At 36.5% G+C, this 18058-nt stretch overlaps 1 protein-coding gene across 2 annotated transcripts in view; it reads right to left on the bottom strand.

Moving 5' to 3' along the window:
• Positions 1–17842, bottom strand: part of Sfl (N-deacetylase and N-sulfotransferase sfl) — a 248769-nt gene extending 230927 nt beyond the window's left edge. For both annotated transcript variants that reach the window (XM_072897794.1, XM_072897795.1), the window contains exon 1: positions 17374–17842. The gene's annotated coding sequence lies outside the window, so the exon portion shown is untranslated. The remainder of the gene's footprint in view (positions 1–17373) is intronic.
• Positions 17843–18058: the final 216 nt, after the last annotated feature.

Here is an 18058-nt window from a genome sequence, read left to right as displayed (position 1 = left end):
CTGCCATCTCTCTGACCAATATTGCATATACAGTACCTATATATGTATATATGCGACGCATCGACCGAACGGACTCGCATTGATGCGCAAATGTTGATATTCCACTCATCTTGAGTAATTAGAACGGATGGTGTGGCATCTTCTTGCTCCATCGCATAGCAAGGCTCACATAATGATTATTGATGCTGAGATGGGGAGAGATCAACGATCGTTCTTCACCGTGAGCGTCTTACTGTAATTACGTTGCGCCCTGATTAATTAGTCACTTGAATATAGCCGAAAATTTATCTTTCGAATAAATTGCTAAACTTTAATTTCTATAGCATCGACGCATGCCTGGTAATGTGCTTGAAATATTATATTACTATAAAATAAATATGTACTATCTCTAATCAAATTTTTTTTTTTAATTAATCCTTGGAATTTTTCTGCAATAATCTTATGTCTTTAATAACGCGCTTTTGAGATTAAATTAAAATTTACACCACTACGCTTTACACGAGCATCAGAGAATCGTTGTGCCAACGCCCATCAAATTCAAGGCAGATACGAATTGCCCCCCTCCTACGCCCGGGGATACGACGGTAAGCGATCACTGGCTGTCATAAATCAGATTGCGAAACTCAGCGAACGATATCCGTTGCGATGCCGTTACGAAGCGTGGAAGTAGTACGACATCCGGTCGTCGAAATCGGAACATCTCGTAGTACTATGTGCTGACGGACTGACTTCGTATGTACGATCAATCTCAATTTATGGAAGAAACGCGATACGTATCTTTGAGAATCTTCGAGATAAGAGGAATCATCTCGATAGAAGGATAAACCATCACCTACGTCGTCTCTCCAAAGCGCACATTTTGATAGAGCAAAAATTTGCGATATAAAATGTATAAAAATAATTGTAACAATCATCTGATGATATTTGCAAAATGAACGCAATAGATTCGAAAACTAAAATAATAAATTTGAAAACATTTATTAGAAAAAGAATGTATTAGAGAATTAATATATAAATTAAGATAATAATTTTTATGGAAAATTTAAAAAATTGAAATTATAGATAAAATAATAACTTTTAAATATTTTTTTAAATCAAATTAATTAGAGATATCTTAATTTGGTTAAATTTCTACAAGAAATCTACTTTGGGCTAACGCTGATGTAGCAACACATATAGAGTATCGATAAATATTAAATAAATTAAAATCTGACACTAAAAGTCTGGTTAGTTGACATGTTTCGATAACGTTAAAAAATTAGGAAATGAAACGAAAAGAAAAAAAAATATTGCGAAGAATATCGGGAATAGCTATTCGATAAGAATAATAAATTTAGTTACTTTACGCCAGGTTGTATTCACTGTCTCGTGCGATAAAATGCTGTTGCTAGCAGCATACTGAAGGAACATGCGCATGGACAATGATAAATTACCGGTGGAATATATCACATTAGTGCGTAACAAAAACATGCTGATGTTCAGAAATACAGGCAAAAGATGCTGTTGTTTTATCACGTCTATCGTCGCTGTTATCGTTACTTTGCCGGGTATTTCGTAATTCTACTTCGTTCAAGTGTTATCAAATGCGTACTCGTTACAAAAAAATGGTGGCTTTATACTGTATACATATAGCTATGCTATAACTAGCTCTTACACGAATATCAGACACCGCTGCATCAATGAAGCGAATTCCAACCCTCTACGAGCTACTTTCTCCTGACCTGTCCGAGAAGCGCGGCCGGGGATGAGCGGACCGCTACAAAAGAGTCGAGGGTAAATGGTCTCCATTGTACATTTAAACGTCCTCCATCGCTGTGACTCTCACCCTTTTGTATGCCATGTTACCCTCTCGCGCCGTTCTCCGCGATTATTCAGCGATGACAAACGAGTGTCCCATCTTGTGGAAGTCGCACCATGCCCTTCTTATCTATAACTCTAGCTCACGAGCTCTACTCACACCACGGATCTGGGAAACGTACTCCTTATTTTTGTCTTTCGCAAGACAAATTGCGGGAAAACGCTGCGAATTACGACGACAAGAAAAGAGGGGTGGCCAGAATCGGAAAAGATATTTTAATGATTTAAGTAACCAAAAAATGTACAAAACTAGTATTTTAGCTGTCAGTTGATGCATCGAAAAATATATTGCATTTTATTGACATATCAATATCGTACATTAATTATTTCTTAATCAAATTAAAATGTTATTCACTAATTACTTTTTAATAAATAATAAATTATTAATAAGTTTTCTTAATAAATAAAATATTTATTAACTATGTAAGTCTTATTACTTATAAAAGATTTGACAAAAATATTTTCGATGCGTGATGTAATTTTAATTTATACCAAACTGTCAAGTTATATTTCATTATTTACGTCTACGCAATTGTTCTTCGCCGAGGGCAGGGTAAGCAATATCGATCAAAGTTGAAATTCAGCAGGTAATGTACAATCAATGTGCGTTTTCGTGTTGGCGAATAGGTACACAATTTTACGATGGTAGGCGGCGTGTCTATTTAATTGCAATGTTTGATCGTACTTGTAGGCTCGTAGCTCCTACCTTACGTAGCTTATATATATATATATATATATATATATATATATATATATATATATATATATATAATCGTGTTTTCGGCCACGCGCGTTGCCATAAGCCAATATCGATCCGAACCGCCGCTGGTCGGACACGCGAAGTATTTGTGAAATTTAGGTACTAGGTTAACTGATCGATGATTTTAGAAAGCTCAGAATTACATAAAATTATAGTCAATGTTTAATCATTAAAATAAAACGATAAATATATCGTTATACGAAATATCTTTCAACTTTTATTAGAATTCTACTGTCACTATATGAAGCTTTTAACTATACATCGTTTATTTCTAGCCTAATAATAGCGGTCCGTAAACACAAACACCGTGTATCGCCTATAATTACGTAGTTGCCGCAGATTATCTCGAACGCGCGTATACGCGCTTGATTCCTTATTTGCATAAACCCTTAAGAAAAATAAGCAAACACTCAATAAAAAAAGAGATTGATAAATAAAGAAAAATATTGTCAAGCCACATAAAAAAACAAGCGCATTCAAATTGTGTCAAGTAATTTTTATTTATACTACGTTTCACACACACATATATATATATATATATATATATATATATATATATATATATACATATACGTATAGCATAAAAAAAAATTTTTTAAATTGCAACGATTATCTTCTTTTCATTTGCGTTCGTTATTGATGATAAAATTTCTAGACTTCGACTTCTTTCAGAAAATAACGATCTAGAATCGATATGATCGTTCACTAGCACGTAATCTTGACTCTACTATTTTTGGCATGAAAACTGTACGAGGAAAGAAGAAGGAACGAAAATAACGAAGGCAATTCTAGATTCTCGATTTTCGTAAAGCTGTCGTATGTTGCGAAACGATATTGGCTTGAAAATTTATTGGATTATTTTTGAGTGGAAAAATACGAACGTGTAATAACAGAAATTTTGCAATAATTGATACAAATTAACGATGCTTTTTAATCTCGAATTCTTTCTAGCTAAAGTACAAATCGATAAAAATCATGATTAACAATTGAAATTTCTGTTTTATAAAGCTAAATATTTACAAAATAGTCAACATGTGTCAATAATACAATATTACATATATGTAACATTAAAATATAATATAATGTTAAGATCTTCAGTGGCAAATCAAAAACGCAATTAAAATAATAATACCTACTTTAATGAAGAGAAAATGATTGGTCACAAAACAAGCGTACACGGAAATGGAACGAAATGACTTCTACTTGGTGGATGTAGTTGTTTTTTTCTTTATTTCTGCTGCGAGCAGAAAGTCATATCTCGTCGTGGTTCGGTATGCGGGGATGGAGGCGGGGAAGAAATGCGACTCGCTTTTTACGCGAACGATGAAGGGTGTGCCGTCGCAGACCGTTGTACAGTAGACGGCGGCGAAGTGACAAATTACTCGAGTTTATCCGCAGCCCTCGTTTTTAAGGGGTGTGCATTCCAGCTCGGGAATCAAGCGGCGTTGAACGACGGGCTCGAAGCTCGAAGATCCTCCCGGAATTTCTCGTCCGTCTATCCATCATATAAACCTGCGGCGACAATGCTTACAACATCCTTCCGTCACGTCGTCGAGGATCTCTCTCGTCCAAAGCTCAGGATCACTTTGCCGTCTCCGCCCAAAAGTTTATGAAGCGTTCACAGTGTCTGACTCCTCCACCTCTTTTCACCGACAATCGTTTTCTGACGAAAAAAAATTGCTACCTGAATCTATTCCCGAGTGGTTTTTTTGAAAAATTTCTGATAAAGAGAGTCGACGACATATTTTATTTATTACGCGAATAATAAATAATATAAATATCTGTAAGTTCATTGATATTTAATTGTTAATAAAATTTAGATGGAATTATAAATGTCAAAATTAGAGCATTTCTTGATGCTAAATACTCTAATTAACATTATAATGAAGTAAAATCGTTAGTTATCAAGTCAAATATTAAGTCAAATACAATTCAACGATATCCAATTAAGACCGTTATATCAACTGACTTAAATAAATCTACTCTTGGCAAAGTACATACAATAAACGCCCTTATACTGATTATTCGGTAGAAGTTGGACAAGCTTATGCTGCGGTTTATTCCGAGTTTATTCCGCTTCGGGAAACGAGGTGGTCGCGTTCACGAGCGATTCGGGGAGTCGCACTTTCGGTGTAGAGGCTAATGTTAGTGCGCCGCGATAGCGATCTATGAGCACGGGATCGCAACGATTGGATCCGCAGCCGTCTTGGCGCCATCCTTGTTCGCCGACGACGATCGATTCGGCTCTATCGTTATCCTGGATTCTACGACGGAGTTTAATACCGCGAGCCAGTTTAAGGGAAACGAAAGTTTTGTAAAGTTTCGGAACGTGTCGCGTGCAGTGATTTACAGTGATCTACGGTTGAGGCAAAAGTTCTTACGATCGTGTGACATGATTACTCTCACGGTAGACGGAGCATCCGAGGAAAGTAGCCTTATCGGGATAACGATAAGTTGTTCCCGTTCGTCTGAGGAAGGAGAACGATCGCGCATATTTGAAAGGGTTGGCCGGATGATAAGACGAAACGAAATTTTACTTTTTCGCCACTTTAAACGGTTCAGTTGAAAAATGCGCAGTTAAGAAATATTATCAATGATGGTAGAGAAAATTAGAATTTTCTTTGAGCATTCTTTTAAAGACCCGTGGCGTGTCTCTCGCTGCTTCGTTTTAAACTTTAACGGCAATTTGAATTTACAATTGACCCGGTGACTGCCCTCGTCGCGGTCGGCGGCCAATATCTCGAGTTACACATGAATATTAAAGGCCATTTCTTAACCCGCTTGCACGCTTGCACGTAACTTGAGATACTTCATGCCCTCGGTAGTTGAATTCTCAAAAACGGCGAGCCATCGACGAGGAGCATCGATATACGTGTACCCCTATTTCCATTTTACGTTCACGCGGAAGTTACTTGAGATCCGCTTACGTTAAGAGCCTCTCCCAAGCGGAGCATCATCTAGAAACACGAGCGGAAGATATATCCGAAACAGTAGCTATGTCGATAATCGCTCGTAAATAAGAAGGAGGCGCAATAAAATTAAATTAATCTCGTCACGGACGATTAACGCTCTTTGATTACTCCAGCGACGAGGGTCGCCCTCAAAGTAAAATCATCCCTTACTCAGAACCCTTTTCTCTTCTACACGCCCGATTGTCTTTTATGTTACGTCTTGGCTTCTCAAGGTACTGTTCGTTTCGAGGTTCCACCGTTGCTCTTACCCTCGTCTCGCGACGGTTTTGTTCCCCTCCCTTCCCGGTATAACGAGCTGTAGCAAACATCTTGCGAGCTCTCAAGCTTAATTACGAGGTATCGGAGTAATTGAAGACGAAGTGCACCGACAAAGTTTCGAGACCGGCGAGAAAGAGAGGATAGAGGCGCATTGGAACGGAGACTATCGTTGACTCTATTGTCTCTGACTCTCGCGTCACTTGATCCCCCCAACCTGGCACCGTTCATTCATTTCTAACGAGTTGGCAACGTTATCGGTTAGAGCGGACAGAGCCATGGCGTGTCCACTGAGACGTTAACACCGATACTCATCCACCTATTCTGAACCCACCCCCGGGGATCCGGAAGCATCGCTGTCTCGTGTCGCTACATACACGCGTATCCGTGGGACAGCGGTCGCACATGTACTAGCGTGATCATGTGTAGGTGGGTGTGTGTGCACGCGCGCATCTATATAATACTGCAGATATAACGTCCAATGAGCAACCGCAGACCGGCCGGGCCCAGTCGGGGTCGCCGATACACTCGAGTGATTTTCAAGCTGGTCGCAATAGGATACCCCGCTGCGTCGTACTCTGCATCGGTTAACCCAGCAGATGGCCCCCAGGGATGTCGACGCTGACCGATCAGCCATTGCCGCGAGATCGTCGTCTCTTGCCGCTCGCCAGTCCGCTTTGCTCTTCGCCGATTTTCCCTCATTCGACACGTTTCCCTCTGGATTTTCAATCCTATTCCTATACGCGTCCTCGTATTGTTCGCACATACATCTCTCTATCTCCTTTCAGAACCGACTCGTCGTTCTTCCTTTTTTTGCCCTCTTTCTCTTTCGGCCGAGATAAATAGAAAACAACGACGATGGAATTTAGTAGATTGGTTAGAGAGTCGCCACCACGGGAGAATAACGGGTCTGCGGTCATCTCCAGGTTGTTTTCGTGGTGGCGTTTGCGAGGAAACCGGAACCACAATGAAAATATAATTCAGCCGGACACACGCCGAAAAGTTCGGGCCGGGTAATGAAGAAGGATAAGGCAACCGTCGGTTGTAGGATATGTAACAGTATGCGAACCAATGTTCGCGGAAACGGTGTTTTCGTTAGAAACAGCGTCTGGTGCAATTTATCGTTAGACCCGATCCGTATACTACACGTTGTTGTAACATCCGTCACTGCACTCGTTGAGAAAAACATGTTGCGCGTCAATTAGTATTATCTCTACACCACTCTGTACGAGATACTTTTGAAAATATGTATACAATGCTCTTGAGAATCGAACGTGCAACTCGCTTTTACCGCATTTTAAAACTCGTTAAATATATTACTGGCAACTTTTGGCCGAATTTTCTTTTTCTAAACAGTTTCTGAGTAGACGTCCGTGAGACGAAAATTCTATTAAAATACAGTTGATAAATATATTAAGATTTAAATTTAACAATCTGTGCAGAAAATAAATTGTTCGAAATATTTCAAGATTGAGATTTCTCGTTTCAACGAAAAGTAGGTAATAAATCCTTGGCAGAGAACCGTACAAGTCAAGAATCATAGTCACTTGCTTCTCGAAGTTCACGACGAATCTCACACTCATTTCATAAATTTTCTAACTAACTTACGATTATTCAAATAACTTATCGTAGAATAATTTCAAGAGTTCATTTCGCCTGACGTAACATCGTGAAAATCGCAAAGATCCTCCAACTCCGGACAGTGTAAATCGACTTTGAAAATTCACAGGTTCTTAGAAAGCATTTTCATTCGAATAATTTTATCACATTTTCGTATTATATCTGTACATTTATGAGTGGATTAAGTTCCATCTAATAAAGATACAACTTTACATAATATATGAATTGTAATCACTTATATACATAACGATAATGTCTCTTTTTCACAAAATAAAATAAATAAATAAAATTTACATTTACTTATTATTGTATTAAAATGCAGTTACACTATTTTCAATTTAAAAATTTATTCTCATATAATTTGTATTACAAAAAATAAAAATATGCTGGAATTTCTACGAATTTACGTAGAGTTTAAAATAAACAGTTAATTACAATATTTCATGACTTTATAAAATACATCTTTGTGAAAAACAACTACGAGCAATAAGATCACTTCGCGACTTCTTAAAAGCGAACCTCCGTTCAAATCTAATCTCTCTGCGATAGGGGGAAAACGTATCCGTTCCATAATCTTTTCCTTTATCACCGTCATCCTCGTTGATACTTTCGTGGTTAAATCCGACGATTGACAGACGAAGATTGAAGGGGGGCCATGCTCGCCAAGACAGGATAAGACACCGTTTAACGCAGTATCGAAAAAAAAGAAAAAGTAAGAAGAGAGCGAACGAGAGAGGAAAAATGCTATAGAGGAATGGAGTGGAACGCAGATTAAAAGGATGCCTATCTAGAGCTTATCCACTGCGATAGAAATCCACCTGTTTCTTCCCCTTCAATCTTAACTCTATCACCTTTCCACGCGCTTCTCCCTCTCTCCCTCTCTCTTCTTCGTTGAAGACAGAAGTTGGCCTAACGCCAGGGAAAAGCAATATTGTAGCAGCAGGCTATCCCTCTCGTGACTCCCGCCTGCCAGCATTCTACCTGCGTTGCGCGAGATGCATATACAGGATGCATCAGAAGTCACGCGTAATCCCGTAGCTAGATACTAGTATGATAAATTTTTGCGATCAATTTTTCCTCTACATTTTGCAAGTTATATATATATTTCCTTACGACGTTATTTAACATCTAAAATAATGATGCAAAAATAATCTTAGCGAGAGAGAGAGAGAGCGAGAAATAGATGAATAGTATATATTACAATTTTATTTTTGTTTATTTACATTTTAAACTTAGATCATTCCAACACCTTGGAGACTCCAAATTTTTGCTAAGAAAAACTTGTCTCTAAATTCATCGAGTGATCTATCGTCGAGGAAATGCGAGTTTCTGATGCATCCTGTAGGCATGTAAAACGTAATACATACAACACGGGGGGCACAGCATACTATCTTACTTACTAAGCACTACCACGACCGCCAACCTCCACCGCCGCCACCATCACTGCTACTACCCCCGCCAGTCTGATTTATAACCCTCGGCCTAATATACTGTTTTAAAGGCGACGTTGTCGGAGAGGAATCTCGATGGATGTCGGGAAGCGATATCGTCCGTGGAACCGCTTCCGGACGCGATGCCGGTTCGTGAAGATGCTAGGCAGGAAGTCGTTATCAGCCATCGCATCCATTAACGCACGTATAACGCGCGTATAACGTCCCCTCGGCCAAGTTAATCCCCTAATACAGCTATAAAGTTGATGCATCGTCGTGTTTTTTGTAAGAAAATCGCACGCATTATCCACCGGTTATGGAAATATTTTCATTCTTGTGGTGCGTTTCCGCGAACGATCTCAGTCAAAAAGACAATGGATATCTTAAAATTAAGAGGAAATTGCCTGTAATTATCTAAGAAATATTTGCAAAAAAAAATTGCAACGAACAATTTTAATTACAAAAAAAGGACAAGCTCGCCGATAAAATAATTATAATACTATCTCAATCTTGTTAAAAGTATAACTCATTCTTAATTTTACCAGTGTTAGGTTATCTCATTTAAAACGCGCACATAATTACGTCACAATTATCTGCAGTGACCCACAACTCCGATAGCTTATATTCGCGTGATATGGAGGTTTCTATAGATATCAAGAGATCAACCGGTACTGATTAGAGACACTGTGGCGCCGTAATGGCATCCCTATAACGTGTAGCTACGAACTGAACACGTTTACACACTCTCTGAAACTATCAAAAATTGTTATTATACAAAAAGAAGTAAAGATTATAGCAACCGATGTAACCAGTCGGCCGATATTATGCACCGTCGTTCTCTAACTTTATTTACCGTTCGGTGATACCAGAGTCAATAGTGCATTTGAAAATGTTTAGATAAGCGAATGTGGGTTTTAACCGACGTTCCCGGCACGGACTGATTCCGCAGTTGTGGAGGAACGGTACGGTGGCTTTATAAACCTCTCTGTTTTCGAAGCTTAAATCGTTCATGCTAGACGGCGCGAAATCGATACCGTTCTCCAAGGGACAACACTTGCCGACACGCGTAAGCCGCAGAATTTCCGCGTAAAATGTTTCGTAACGGGTTTGCGACCGAAACCGGAAAGGGTGATCGTAACTATTTACCTAGAATTCCAAATCGCCTGCCCACTCGCTTCTTCGGCTACATACAAACGACAATATTTTCGATATCTGCCGGTGCAATACGAAATCGATATTCAGTTCCGCAAAGTAGCCGCAATGGTTGGTTGAAGTCACGACGTGCCATCTAGCATACGAATATCCGCGGAATAATATTTTCAAAAATATAGATATAACGCATATTTTTTCTGAGATTCCGAACTAGCGACATAAGCGGATACAAGAAAATGTTTTCTTACGCGATATTATCTTTGGCGTGGAATATAGATGCAACGACAAAAACAATTTCCGAGATATCTGAAGAAAGTGTTAAAATATATTTAATTACATTATAGCAATTTTAATTTTTACCAGAAAATTGTTGCAATTAACGAAAGATGTACAAATTAACATTTTTCAAAAAATGCATAATATTATACATATTATAAATACATATTTTTCCAAGCCTAAACTTTATAAAGATGAAATCCTGATTATCTTTTTTTTTATATTATATATATATATATATATATATGTATAATAAAATTAAATTAAGTGTTTATCGAATAGCTAGCAGAAAACAATCCTATCATGACAATCTAAACGATATCACACACGTTGGTATATCGTCGCCGAGAATGCGACAACGTCAGTCGAGGGAGTAAATCATAGAAATACTCCTTGAATCCGATCTACTTCGCGGAGCACAGACAAGAACGGAAAAAGAGAGAGAGAGAGAGAAAGAGAGAAATATATATATATATATATATGGAAAGACGGAGACTTACGTTATCTTCTCCGTCTTCCGAGTTTAAATCGCTCACGCTCGACAGGTCGAAATCGATATCGCTCTCCACGAAGCGGCGTCAGCAGACACACGCTCCTTTCGTATACATCCTCCGTCTCTCGCAGCATGCGAGAGTGTTCCCCGTCGATCTTCCGCCCCATCCCCGACTTGTACCCGGGAAATCTCGGGTGCGCGCTTAAATAATCGAGCGCGGCATGCATTCAATCGTTGCAGCAACTTGCCCGACCGGCTATTCCATCCGGATAGGATTTGGTTGCTTCCTATCGTGAGAGACTTTCTCCAAGAACATTCCCTCGGAGAATTCGCGAGGCTTTAGTTCGCGCGATGACGCTGGAGGCTGTCGGGTCCAAAGTTTCGGAGGGAAACTCACCAACTCCACATTAACCCTTCGAAGATGATGTGTCGTTCTATACGTCTGCGCTGCAACATCTCATCGCATTTGCATCTTACATTTTGCTATAACTGGAGCCGATCTTGCCGAAAATTAGTAAGAAGCGTACGGAGAAACGTGGAATATTTAATGTATCGTTGATATTTATAGATATACATATAACGCGAGCAAGTAATGTAAAAATTAATTTTTTATTCATTTCTCATTTCTTTCTTCAACGATAAAAAGTTTTTTTTCAAAACGGGATAATTAATTACGAACTAGAAACTATAAAAATACTAAATATTTTGATTTTATTAAAAAGAAAACAGTGAGTACATCATGCTTGTTTTATTTGATTAATAATGGCGAAATAAAAACGCAATCGATGCTCACCGAAGCAGATGATCGCCATTAAGCAATATGGTATCAGTCTAATATGATTTCCATGGTCGTATGACCGCAGATTTTGGCATGGGCGCAGATTGCCACGTACTGGACGCTACTTGTCTACGATAATATGATTTATCTCGCCGAGAGTGTGTCTGGTCCCCTGGAAACGGCTGCCGAACGATAAATATCGACAAGCGCGCGATTGAATAAATCATCAACGATAGAACAGGAACCAGGACACTCGTTCGCCGCGGCAGACGGTTTCATAAATGGCAGTTTAAACTGGAAAGGGAAATGGTCCTGTTAGTTCTCTGCCAGAGCAGGACAAGAATTTCCTGCGTTTAATAGCCACGGTACTCTCCATGGTCGAAATACGATTACGTAAAATTTATTTTCCGATATCGCTCCGACGAACGACTTCGTTTAAAGACACAACGAAGACAAGGATGACATTCGTAAAAGTAAAGCGAGAGTGTAAAATCTAATCACACGCCCGGCACGACTTTGCTTTGTCGAAATCACTTCCACCTCGCGAAAATCTCGTTCCCTATTTCCATTTGAAGAATGCAATCGGAGTTGGCGCTAATAGAATTTAAGGGTACGTTGGAATCGATTTACGTCCCCTTCGTTCGGCTACAATCGCTGCTAATCCGTTTTGTCTGGAAATTTTAAAGATTCGGTTGAATAAAGTGTCGAAATTCATGGTAATTTCCAGGATAAAAAAAAAAAAACCTACATGTATTTGTTTTCATGACCGTAAATTAAACGATTTTTCCATGTACCAAAAAAAATACCATAAATTATATTTGTGTTCGGCCGCAAAACGAATAATTTTTTACATTTCGATCTTCGAAAGCTGTTCTGTATGATTGACAAACTACAAACGTATTTTACGAAACGCATTTTTGTATGCCAATCGTAATCGACTGAAATTTACATTCGTCGAGTTTGCCGCAGGATAGGTAGAAAATTAAAAAAGAGGATCTAAAAAGCCCTGCCACGTACGCGAAACGAATTGTATTTTTTCGCGCACCGCTAAATTGTGCCGATTCAGAATCTTGAAATACCTACAATAAATTGCAGAGTCGCAAAAAGGGCAAAAGCCAGTGACGAAACGAATTTCAATTGCCTTCTGGTGAATCAAAATGCTCTGTCGCAATTGCTGCGTCGTGAGTAATGGTGGTTTGATTTAAACTTTCTCGATAAATGAAATCTCTATCTCCATAGTGACGATTGATGATGTCAAGATTGTAGATTCGATGGACAGATGTCAATTATAAATGAAAATTCATTTGTATTACGCATTGTTCATAAAACACGTATACTCACAAGTAGAATCTTCATTATTTAGCGCTTGGGGTAAAAAAAAAATCAAACTAACCGAATTGTTATTATTAATTATTTTATTATTATATAAAGATAAAAAGTTTGTGTAATTGTAAAAAAATTTAGTAAAATATGCAAAAGTAAAGTTGAAATAAAAAGAAAAATGGGGTAAAATTTTTATCTAGAGAACTCACAACTCTCTGTACAAACGAGAATAATAATATCAACATGGTACATACGTACTGTCGCTAAATACGTTGCTAGCATTGGCAATGTAATCTTGATATACGTGCTCATGAAACGATACATCTCTGAGTGACAAACGGCGACACGCTTATGCATTCATATATTCATTACCGACATTCAGAAACTTCCGACCTCTTTCTCTGTCGTCGTATCGCGGAACTGGGACAAAGTGTCGTATACAGCAAGGTGAACACGACGAGGAAAGCGATATTAACAGGATCACGTTGAAAGCTATGCGAAGAATGCAAATAGATTCTGTTCCAATTAAAGTCGCCGCGTTATTCCCGGATTCGTTCGATTATAAAACTCGTATTGATCGAAATAACGCGCATTTCTGTTAATAAAATCATCGATAATATAAACACTGCAAAACAGACATAAGATAATTCTATATGATCGATTCATGTCGTAATCAATTATATTCCATTCATATTATTTTTCTATAATAAAAAATATGTAAATTATTTTATGTAATATAACAAGTAACACAAAAAAGAGTCATTAATTTTAATAATGAATTGATAGCATTAATTAATAAATTAATAACATGAATAAAATAACTGATTTATATTTTTATTATACTTATACGTATATTTTCTCTAATAAAGACATTTGTAATAAAGGCGGAATTATCACCTTGTACACCTAACGTGCGATATGATCAAGAATAGAAAGGTGCTGCGAATGTGGTCTGCATAAAGTCCGGCGTTACAAAAGGGAATACGTAATGATGCACTTAAAAGGGTGCGCAGGGTCAAAGGGAAGGTTAAATATATCAAACTACGAATACGTGCGAGAAATACGTACTGGGAATTACAGAGTATTTCGAAATCTGACTTTAATCTTCGCACTGTCGACGCGATACCAATTCGATATCACGAGAAATGTTTGAATAATTTTCGAGAGATGTACGTTCATTCCTTCTCTCTCTCTCTCTCTCTCTCTCTTTCTTTCTCTCTTTTCTTTATCTTAAAAGTGCTTGTTCGGTAGCGGAAGGCGTTATAATTGAATAATTTATCAGCGTCCGTGATGAGAAACGATTAGCTAAACTTCGACGATACTTCCACCGGTTACCGAGGTGCCGCTTTCAAAGTGGAAGCTTAATACGAAGCTTCACAGGACGAAGTTGCGAGCTGCACTTTTAAATTGCGCCGCGCAAAAGAGTTTATAATAAGGCGTACACCGGAGATTTACCGAGGGAAGAAGCATGAACTGTTGTCGATAGCGGAAGGTGCGGAGTTACGTTCATTAAATCATAAACGCGAAAAATGGATAGTGCATATCAGGATCCAGGTTTAAAGTTTGACTTGCTACGGAGAAGGATGGGGAAAAAGTAACGTAAAAAAAAAAAAAAAAAAAAAAAAAGGGGATAGAAAGGGGTGGTCTGGAAAGCGGCGCGGAACGAAAATGAGAAAGGTGAATGATGTAAAGAGCGTGCGTGACTCTTTATTCCTGGGATATTTGCATTCATGAATCTCGTGACGCGGAAAAGCCGCAGACACATGCAGCATTCATCGTAATGCAGCGCGGATTACTAACGTATAATGTGATTTCGCCATATCGGTTTTTTCTTATTGTGTCATCGCGACATATATTGAACATCACGCAGCTCTGCAGTAAACATAGATACAATTGTATGTTTACATTTAAAAAAAAAATCCAAATAAAGTTTTGTGAATGTATGTATTTCACACAGATATATTAGCAAAAATTATTTTATATGGGTTCTAATCCTCTTAAATATTAAAATTAATTATACTTTGTCCTCTTCCTTTTTGAGGCATTTTAAAAATTTCTTTTCATAAAATATATATTATATGCACTTATACATCGCATAATATTAATTAATCGCATAGTATTATTAATGTTAAATAATATGAATGTTTAGAAAAAACTTATAAAAAACGTCTGCTGTCTCCAGCTTCCTACGTACAATAATGTGGCAGTAATCGATCAAGCTGAAAAATGCCAGGAACCACAGAAAACATATTTCGCTGAGACCGCACTAGAATTTCGTGAAATTTTACGACCGGAAGTTAAGCTGATCCGACGAAGACAAAGTTCAGGGCTATTGCCCTTGTCGTCAGAACGTGACTTGAATAAGACCACATGTAACCGAAAAAAATGTACGATTTTCTGGATCATATGCTGCTTTTATTATTTGAAAAAAAATTATACATATTTCATTTCTTAAATATACGCAGATTATATTAGCATCTTGAACCATTTAATATTATTCAAAAAAAAATGGGCAATATGAGTCGACGCGAATGTAAAACATGAAATAATTCCAAACGAAAATTCGATTGGTTATTTATTCATGATATCCATACGTTTTTGGACTCAATTCGAGCCTTCTTCAATGTTAAAAATAAAATATTATTATGAGAAAAATAAAATATATTATTATTGTACCAATTGCGATACATCATATGTGCTGGGACAAACGGGACGACTGTTAAAAACAAGGATAAAAGAACACATGAAAAATTGTACTTTTGTCATAGTTAATTACAGATCATGTTTTTAATTTTGACAATGTTGAAATTTTGGATGAGGAACCGTTTTTGGGAAAAAGATTAACATCCGAGATGATTTATATAAAACGTCAAAGAAATGCTTTGAATTTCCAGAGCGATACAGTTAAATTGAATAAATCTTGCCTAACAATTATTTACAATCTATCAAAGATTTGATACAGTATTGTTTTGAAGCGTATCTTTGTATATTTTAATCTATTGTTTTATATTTTGTGACATTCAACGTTTATTTGAATGTCACAAAATTGTTCGGTAATTTCCATCATATGTCGGCGGTTCGTCTTGTTTTTGCTGTTCTTCTCAGTCTGAATAAGTTGCTTCTGCTTCACTTCACCGTTTTATTTTACTAAAATTTCAATTTCAATTTCGATAATCTAAAAAAATTGTACTCTATTTTTATCAGTGTGTCCCTCACGTTTTGCATCGTTTAGGAGACTTCTTGCATTAGATATACGCGAGGATCAGTTAAGATCAATTACATATCGAACGTCTTGAAAAAAATGTATATGCATAGCTTTTTAGTATTATTTCTTATAATAATATTTTATTTTTAAGACACTGAAAAAGGCTCGAATTGAGTCCGAAACATATGGATATCATGAATAAATAACTAATCGAATTTTCGTCTGGAATTATTTCACGCTCTACATCCGCGTCGGCTCATATTGCCTAATTTTTTTAAAATTTTATTACTCTGTAATAGTGAGAAGCTTAAAGTTATATAGTCCATTTAATATTATTTTATAGCTGTTGAACAAAAAAAAAGAAATTATATTCACGAATGTAAAACATTTGTAATTTGAGTCATGAATCTCATAATGGCATTTTGCTGAGGAAAATTGTCAACTCTTATATAATATTGTCTTGCATAAATATTACGTTATATTTAATTGCACGTGATTAAATCTTCATCCTGTTTTAAATCTTTTTTTTATATTTTTTTTATTAAATATATATTACGTAGCAGATTAATGTAGAAATTATATGATATAGATACAAATTATAAGGAATATATAATCTACAGAAAAAATGTATTCTATATTTGTCAAATTGAAGTATATATCTGTGTGGTGCCATCTCACGATCAAGATGATAAATATTTTTCAACTTATAATTAGATAAGTTATCTCGGTGAGCAAGCATTTAATTTTGATGCACATATATGGTACATTTAATATAAAATTATATATAGCATTTATTTAGACAAACAAATTTGTGTGCAAGCTTTTTTAAATAAGGTTATTATTTTAATAATAAAATGATTATAAGGTATTTTAAAAACTTATAAAAAATAAATTATTTCTTGTTTGAAAAATAATATTCAATATAAATCTTATTTATTTAAATAATAGAAATAATAAATATAGTTAAAAATATATCCGTCCTTGTAAGACAAAAATTATTTAAACTTTTATTTGCAAAAAAATGACTAATCAAAAAATATAAAACCTAAACTATATATTTTTTATTTATTATATCGTACTATTACAACTTCTTATTTATCATATGTCTGTATCTACATATATATATATACATCTGTCTGATCCACTGATGATCATTTTTATTCCTTTCATAATTTTACTTAAAAGTTACGCAATCTCTACAAACTATCATCTAATACAAGACATTAAGAAATAAATGAAAGAGAATTCATACCTGAGATATAAGGAACAAAATGCACCAAATATTTCTGAAATGTCACTTTGATATCACTCGCGGACATGCAACTCGCACAACTCGAAACACTTTCGCGAATTATTACTCTATGATCGAAAGTTTATCACAAAATATGTCGTATCGCGGCGCGGAAAGATTTTTTTGGCACGAATAAATCGAAACTGTTCAAAATGTTTTTGATGTTGCGACGTCGCGTGTGCCATGGCGGTGAACAGCTGTTCATCCACCGTGGGGGTTGTTTGGCAGGAAGAAGGGTTGAGCATCATTGCCATCTACCGCAGGGTGTTAGTAACTCCTGTCTTTTATTCCTTGCTGTTTAACTTCCGTAGGAAATATCGTTTTCTGACGTCTTCTTCTTCTTAATTCTTTAATTATTAAATTGTACCTATTAATGCTAAATAATTTTGCTTCGTTACTGATATATTTATAATTAATATTTTATAAGATTGTCTATATATTCTTACACTATAGATTAAATAATCATTAAAGAATAATTTACAAACCTATGTAACGCTTCTCTGAAAAAATTATATATTGACATTTGACATGTGACGGTAAAGTGTTATAGATTTACTTTCCATAAAGATGTAATTTCATTGATATAAACATGGTGACAAACGTTGTTTAACTTCGAAGGTCGCGATATACCTGACAGAGTTATCCT

The sequence above is a fragment of the Anoplolepis gracilipes genome, chromosome 8 (genome assembly GCF_047496725.1).
Source record: "Anoplolepis gracilipes chromosome 8, ASM4749672v1, whole genome shotgun sequence".
In the NCBI taxonomy this organism is placed as follows: domain Eukaryota; kingdom Metazoa; phylum Arthropoda; class Insecta; order Hymenoptera; family Formicidae; genus Anoplolepis; species Anoplolepis gracilipes.
This window is presented reverse-complemented; position numbering and strand designations above follow the sequence as displayed.